This window comes from Ictidomys tridecemlineatus, chromosome 11 (assembly GCF_052094955.1).
Source record: "Ictidomys tridecemlineatus isolate mIctTri1 chromosome 11, mIctTri1.hap1, whole genome shotgun sequence".
NCBI classification, from domain to species: Eukaryota; Metazoa; Chordata; class Mammalia; order Rodentia; family Sciuridae; genus Ictidomys; species Ictidomys tridecemlineatus.
In genome coordinates, this window is record NC_135487.1 from 39512434 (window position 1) to 39520164 (window position 7731).

A 7731-nucleotide genomic window follows, 5' to 3' on the forward strand; every position below is an offset into this window, starting at 1 on the left:
AGGATTGGCACAGGTGGAGAACAGAATGTGTGTGCTACCTACACATCCCAGGCCTCATAAGCTCCCCACCCCCAACCTGAATTCAGCTTCTCTCCTTTGAATTCAATCAATCCTCAGAGCAGGCTCTCACTGAGGTTTACTTGTCTAAGTTCTGCTTTAGAAACAAACTACCCACCCTGGGAGGCAGCAGCCCCTCCCCCAGGGCTGCAGAGCAGGGAGGAAGCTGGGTGGGCTGATGCACAGACAGAAATAGTCTGAGCTCACCATGGCTCCCAGGCACACATTGACCGGCAATTATTTCTTGTAAATTGCTTTCTTGGTTATGTTCAGAACACGTGTGTGTGACTTCCTGAGAACAAACACTCGGGGGGCACAGGGTGGAGGTGGCTAGCCGGGGAGTGGGCTCCAGATGCAGGGAAGCCTTAGTCTGAAACTTCAACCAAGAATTAGAGAATACTGAAGGTGGGAACTTGGAAACGTTAGGACCTTCCACTCCCTGTATAGCAAAGCATCCCAGCCAGGAGGGTTTCCAGCCTTTCACTGTTGACCATGATCTTAGTCAGCTTTTCCTCAGTTTGACCAAAATACCTGACAAGAACAACTTAGAAGTGGAAAAGTTTATTTTGGCTCATGGTTTTAGAGATTTAGACCATGGTGGGGCGACTGGATTGCTCTAGGACCCAGATGGGGCAGACATCATGGTGGAAGGGCGAAGCAGAGGAGAGCTGTCCGTTCAGCCAGGAAGGAGAGAGGCAAGGGGAACTAGTGGCGGGGAAGATGCACCCTTACAGGCACCCTTACCCACCCTGGGAGGCAGCAGCCCCACCCCCAGTGGCCCACCTCCTCCAGCCATGCCCCACAGACTACAGTTAATACCCAGTCAGCCTATTCAAACTAGGATGGACCAATTTGGTCACAGCTCTGATGATCCAATCATTTCACCTCCAAATATTCCTGCATTAACACAGGGGCTTTGGGAGACACTTCATATCTAAACCATAACATCCATTCAACATTGATTGACTAAGTGAGGTCCTGGTTTCTGTCTTCAAGGAGTTCAAGACTGTAGGCATCTACAGGAAGTTCTTTACCCAGTCAAGGACTTCAGGGAAGGGTTCCTGGAGGAAGCAATGCCTGAATTAAGTCATGAAGAACCCCCTGGTAAGTGAAGGAGAGGTTATGATATAAGATGAGGAACAGCATCCAAGACAGAAGAAACAACATACAGGAAGGAAGGCCTACAGTGTAGAGAGGACATAGGGTGATTTCAAGTAACAATAAGTAGTTCAGTGGGCTGGGGTTGTGGCTCAGCGGTAGAGCACTTGCCTAGTACCTGCAAGGCACTGGGTTCGATCCTCAGCACCACATAAAACTAACTAAATAAAATAAAGGTATTGTGTCCAACTATAACTAAAAAAAAAAAATTTAAAAAAATAAGTAGTTCAGTTTGGGTGGACATTAGAGTCAAAATGGTGAGAGAAGAAGCTGGAGGGGTAGAAGGGCCAAATCTTGAAGCCTTTGTCCTGTTAAGGGATTTGGGCTTTAACTGGAAGGCAAAGGGGAACCATAATGAGGTAGGATAGAAAAAACAAAACATGTAGAAAGAAGATGTAAAGAAAGGAAAAGGAAGAAAGAATTTAATTCAGAAGGTCAGAAGTTTCTGGGTCTGTCACTGCCTAAACCAGTCTCTGTTTCAGGCCTGTTACTCCCCAAATTCCTTGGAAATCTGTAAATCTTGAAGAACATATAAATTTGGGGATTTCCCAGAATTATCTATTGATCAGATAATGAAGACCACCATGTCAACCTGAGGAGCCTGAGATTGACCAGATCCCCAGAAACAGTCTGGAGATCACTGGGATGATACCATTTCTCCATATCTTTATTTTTCTATTTTTATTTTTTGGTACCGGGGATTGAGCTCAGGGGCACTTGACCACTGAGCCACATTCCCAGCCCGACTGAGTTGCTTAATGCCTCACTTTTGCTGAGGCTGACTTTGCACTCACGATTCTCCTGCCTTAGCTTCTGGAGCCACTGGGATTATAGGCATGCGCCATCACGCCTGGTTTCTTCACACCTTTCTGAACCCACCCCTCCCTCACCAAGTTTCCTTTAAAAGAAGAGACAGGAACCCCAAAACCTCATCTCTCACTCTCAAGATGGCCTTCATGCTCCCATGAATGCTTATTCCTTGCTTTACCCCAAAAGGCATCTCTCTCCTGAGATCACCCTTGATTATGTATCTACTTTCCTAAATAAACATGTGTGTATGCCCCTGACTAGTGTAGGCTGAACTTCTTTTCCACCATGTAAGCCAAGAACCCTGCTGGTCCTCAGTCAAGTTCCCCCCTCTGTCCAGGAACTCCCTGGACCCTTCTCCAGAAATGCCTCTTCTCTGACAGGGTATGAGAAAAAGGACATGGTTTTAAACATGGAAAGGAACTTAGCACCTGTTTGCTCTCCTGTCCTTTGTGATACTGAATGAAATTTGCCACCCAGGATCTTCGCCTTTGAGGCCTATGAACACATCTGCTTCATTAAGCTCCTGATACCTGAGAAGTCTGCAGGACCATGGTGGCTTGAGTGCCGAAAGAAATGACTCAGGTCCCACATATCTCCTCTTCCCAGAAAGAGGTGACCATTGCATTGCCTGATCTGTGCCCAATTAGCTCAGGGACCAGATCATGAGAAACTGAGGTCAAGGCACAAGCCAAAGCTAAGGAGAGCCACATGCCTTGCTGTCACAGAGCCATGGCTCTCACATGTTCACATGGGAGGCTTTCCCACGTGGGACACTCCCAGGGCTATGAATGGCTCCTTGCACACCTTCTCATACCCCACAAGATCAAGACCACCCCAAGTGGACAATCTATACACAGTGTTGACTGAGGAGGTACTGTGGGCCCATTGTGGTGATAAACTCTGTAGAATAGAGCATGCAAATGTGACGTTGGGGACTTACTAGGGATGAAGAGTAGGTTTGATCCATAAAACCTCTGGAGAGAAGTCAGAGAGAGTTAGCAGGCAAATGCCAAGATGTGGGGTAAGGGCCATTAGAGTTGCAGAGATTCTAAGAAGTGGGGGAAGTGGGGGTTTCTTGACGGACCACAGCAATATTAACTTCATATTTTAAAGAGGGTACGACTGGTGGCTCCCAGGTCTTTGGACCAGTAAACCATTCCCTAGCCACCCCCTCCCCCCACCATAATGGTTCAACCAACAGACATTTAAGTCCTTTGTATGTCAGGCCTTGTCCTGAGCTATAGGAATAAAGAAATAAATCAGTTATAATTCCTGCCCTCAGAGAACTCTTGGACTATTGGGAAAAGACTGATAAATTAAATAGAATATAATGTGAAGAATACTATGATGTCTTCATTCAAACATGGGACAATCTAGGAGCAAGACTGCTGCGTGTTTCAGCACAGAAGACTGATCTGGTGCAAAGACCGACATCTTCAAGGATGCCTTTCTCTTTGAGGGAGGAGGGAATTTTCTTTGTGAAACCTTCATCTTCTAAACCTCTGGGTTACCAAGCCCCGCCTTCTCTCTTGGCTGCAGCGCGTTACCATGGAGACGACGAGCCCCTCACGGTTCCCTGCGGTTCTGCACCCCTCCCCCTTAGCCATTTCTCTTAGCTCCTGCCTTGGCTACAGATTTCCTCTAGGACAGATATACTGCTGAACTTTCCCAGGTTAGGAAGCATTGTTCCAATCGAAAATCAGGGAAAGCTGAGACCCAGAGACGTGAGAGATTTGCCCAGGTCTCCACCACATCCTGTTAAGCTTTAATTCCCTCCAAAATGGACACTTCTGCCCTCACCGCCACCACCCCTCCTCCGTGTGGTGTTCATTATATTTCCTATCGACTAAGGCGTATCTTTCCTTTTTAATTCCTTCCCTGTCTTTGGTAGTTCAACTTTTTATTCTGAGAAAATCAGAACATGTTCTGACTAAACCTACAAATGACTTGAAGTTCTGTCTTTACATTAGTTACTTTAAATCTATTCTCGGATATGTTGTTTAAGTTCTTTGTGAACTGAAAATAGTACTGGATGATAAAACCTGCCAAAAAGCCATCGCAGAATGTACCAGCACTAATTACACTGAAGCAACAATGATAATCGTATTTTGGAGCATCGCAATATGCCAGAACGCATTAAGAAAAATCATCCACGACCATGCAGAATTTACACAACAAACAGAGAATTTGAACACATTATGCCAAGTAGTTAAAAGTGTTGCTATAACTCCAGAAGAGAAGGATATCAAAACCTTGGCATATGGAAAATAGAATTTGTCCTGCAACGCTGAGTTCTAATCCAGACCAACTCATTTTGTCTTCTGCACATGACTTAACCTGGAAGTGTCACTCCTATGTGGTAGCTGTACAGATATGGAAGGATTTTGGAAATTGCAATATACTCAACAGGTGTTATTTATTGTTATTAAATGAATGTTAAAGAAAGATTTCCTCAATTTTTCCTGGGAGACCTCCAATTGTCAGATTGTCAGAGTCTGAAATTTTCTTTTTTTTTCTTCTTTTTAAATTTTAGTTGTAAATAGACACAATATCTTTATTTTATTTACTTATTTTTATGTGATGTTGGAGATCAAACCCAGGGCCTCATACATGCTAGGCGAGTGCTCTACCATCGAGATACAACCCTAGCCCAGTCTGAAATTTTCTATTACTAACATATATATTGCTAAAAGTCTGTGATTCCAGAATCCAGAGCCTGATTCTAATCCCAGAATCTTATGAGTCTGACGTTTTCTGATTCTATTCAGATGGGAAGGCCAGGTCTGAAGGCCAGTGGAGTCTCAAATCAGCAGAATGGTCCTAGGCCCCTAGAGACAAACAGTTGTCCCTGCTGTCTACCATCTGGGCTCACCTGTGGAGTAGAATTCCCATCAGACTTTTTGTCAATTCGTCACCCTTCCTCCAGGGGCCCTATTGCCTGCATTGTCCATATTCATTGCACATTTTTCTTCCAATAATTCCAATTAAACCACTTTGCCAACACAGGCAAGAAATTAAACCTCCCTTGATTAGTGTAGGTCCTGAAAGGGCAGCAGAGGACACCTCAATTTAGGATTCTACCCCTCCTTACCTTCATCCTGCCTCCTGAGTACCCTCCCCTAACTCCTCCACCTCAGGCCAGCATGGTAGCTACAGGAGCATTCGTTTCTCTAGGTTCTGGTACATGGTGTTCCCTCCCTGACAGCCTCAGAGGCAGCTGCTGACTCACCCCAGCTTGCATGAGCACCAGGTATCCATGGGGCATGTGGAAGTTCATATGTGTGGACATCACAAGAGCACCAGCTACAGATTTGACACCTGGGTTCCAGACCATCATTACTCACAGGGTTATCTTGAGCTAGTGCCTTCCTCTCTGTGTAAAGAGAACATTCCAGCCCTCAGGGTTGTTTTGAGACTTTACCAATAAATACATCAGCCACATAATGTTCAACAATAATGTTGTCTGATATAAAGTGATGTCTAAATACAACCCACTGGGATGTCCCATTGAGATGTCTGTGGTCAGTCTGATACCAGCACCACTGCCTTCCTCTGTTACCTCAAGCAGGTTATTTTATTTCTTGGCGTGTGTGTGTGTGTGTGTGTGTGTGTGTGTGTGTGTGTGTATGTGTGTTTAATTCTATGAGTGCTTACTAAATGCTGGGCATTGTGTTCCTACATGTTACATAGTTTACTCTCTACCAGCCAGTATTCTCAGTTGCAAACAACAGAAACCATCTCTGCCAAAGCTAAGCAAAAAGGAACTTTTTGGAAAGCTATTGGATGGCTGGAGAAGCTGGAGAGCAAGACGGGAATCAAGGGCAGCTTGGCACAGGCAAAATCCTGACACAGGAACTGCCTATTTATGACAGACTCCACCTCTGGCTACACAGCTACTTGCAGGTCCCCAGTGCATAGTTGGGCTCTTGTCCCATTGCAACCTCCTGAAGCATTCCCTGACTGTTCTCACCCCCTCTGCTTAACTCTCACCAGATTCAAAGCCCAGGTGTGTCATCAATTGGGTCAAACCAAGTCCACAAGAGTCAGAGGATGGAGTTGCCGCCTCCTTCAGCTTCCACATAGCTTGCAGTTCCTCTAGGAAGGAAAAGTGTTTATGATGAAGCCACATTAGTATCTCCACATTGTTAGCATTAGTATCATTCCAGCGTTCAGCAATTCTGAGTCAGGCAAAATTAGTTTACAGATGAAGAGACTCAGTCCCTGAAAGGTCACTCATAGATACACTAACTTCACAGGAATTGAAGAAACAAATGGGTGTAGGTAACAGGCAAGGGTTAATTTGCTTTCCCCCTCAATACTAAGTCTTGCTGGGAAAGTTTGCAGAGCTTAGCGAAGACTTTTCTTAAAGAGTCCCTCACATTCCCTAAGACTTTGGAGCTGGCCCTTAACTTCCTAGCAAGTACAATTGCAACTCATCTGAAGAGACTTCGAAACACAGATTATCCCTCACCACCACCATCATCATGTTGCTTTTAACTCACTGGAGCTTCATAGAACCCTGTGGGTATGTATTCCCTCAGTTTACCAAATGAGAAAACTGGTCATCAGAGTTTTAGTCACTGTCCCAAACTCACATAGCAAATCAGAGTCAGAATCATGTCAATCCCTTGTCTTGAGTCTATCACACGACGTCTCTTTCAAAGAAGCAGGCTAAAAACAGGACATCCTGGATTTGATGAAGATAGATTGTCAAGGCAAAAAGAGACCTTGGCCAGGGGCTGGGGTTGTGGCTCAGTGGTAGAGCACTTGCCTAACATGTGTGAGACACTGGGTTCAATTCTCAGCACCACCACATATAAATAAGTGAATAAAACAAAGGTCACCAACATCCAATAAATTAAATAAAGGGGACTTGGCCATGTTTGCTCCTTTCAGCCTTTTCTTTGATGGGAAAGTCGAGTTCCAGAGAGAAGTGCCCTTTGCCCACCCTCACACAGTGCCATCTGTGAAGCCTCAGTATAAGCACCAGGGTTCAAATACATTGCTCTTGCCTCCAGTTTTGTGAGCATCCCCCACATCATTATGGAGCTCATTTTATATTTATTATTTTCTTGCAGTGCCTGGGATTGAAGGAAAGCAGGCACAACTCCACTGAACTATACCCCCACCTCCTAGAGCTCATTTTAAAGCCAGGTGACTGAGATGGGCAAATGGCCCACCTAGTTGTTAGGATGACAGTTTGGCAGAGGTGTGGGTCCAGAAGAAAGAACATGGCATCAGGGTAGCTGGGAGGTAGAAGGCTTGGCCCTCTAGAAAATCCTGTTCTCTCAAAATCAGGAAATGTCTGCACCCATTAAGAACCAATTATCCTCTCCCAGTTGGAATTGATTGCAACAGACTTAAATTTGTGGGTTACTGGAATAGCTGGAGAGAGAAGTCTGAAGGTAATTAGACCTGGACAGATCAAACATGTGCCACCCAAAGAAATGGACAGTCTGTGCTTATTAGCACCTTGATCTGAAGCGCACACTTAGGCACTGGGAAATTTCCATGGACCTTGGCCATTGAGGAATACTACCTCCCGTCCTTGGCTCCTTCCTGGGTTTGCTCAGACACCTCTCCTCCAGAAAAATTTTCTGACTTCCAAGCCTGACCACATGGGTTTTCAATGTCTATGTGTCCATCTTTTCCATTATGGTCTGTTAAGTCCAGGGCATGGACAAGTGTGCCACAGTAGCTACATGA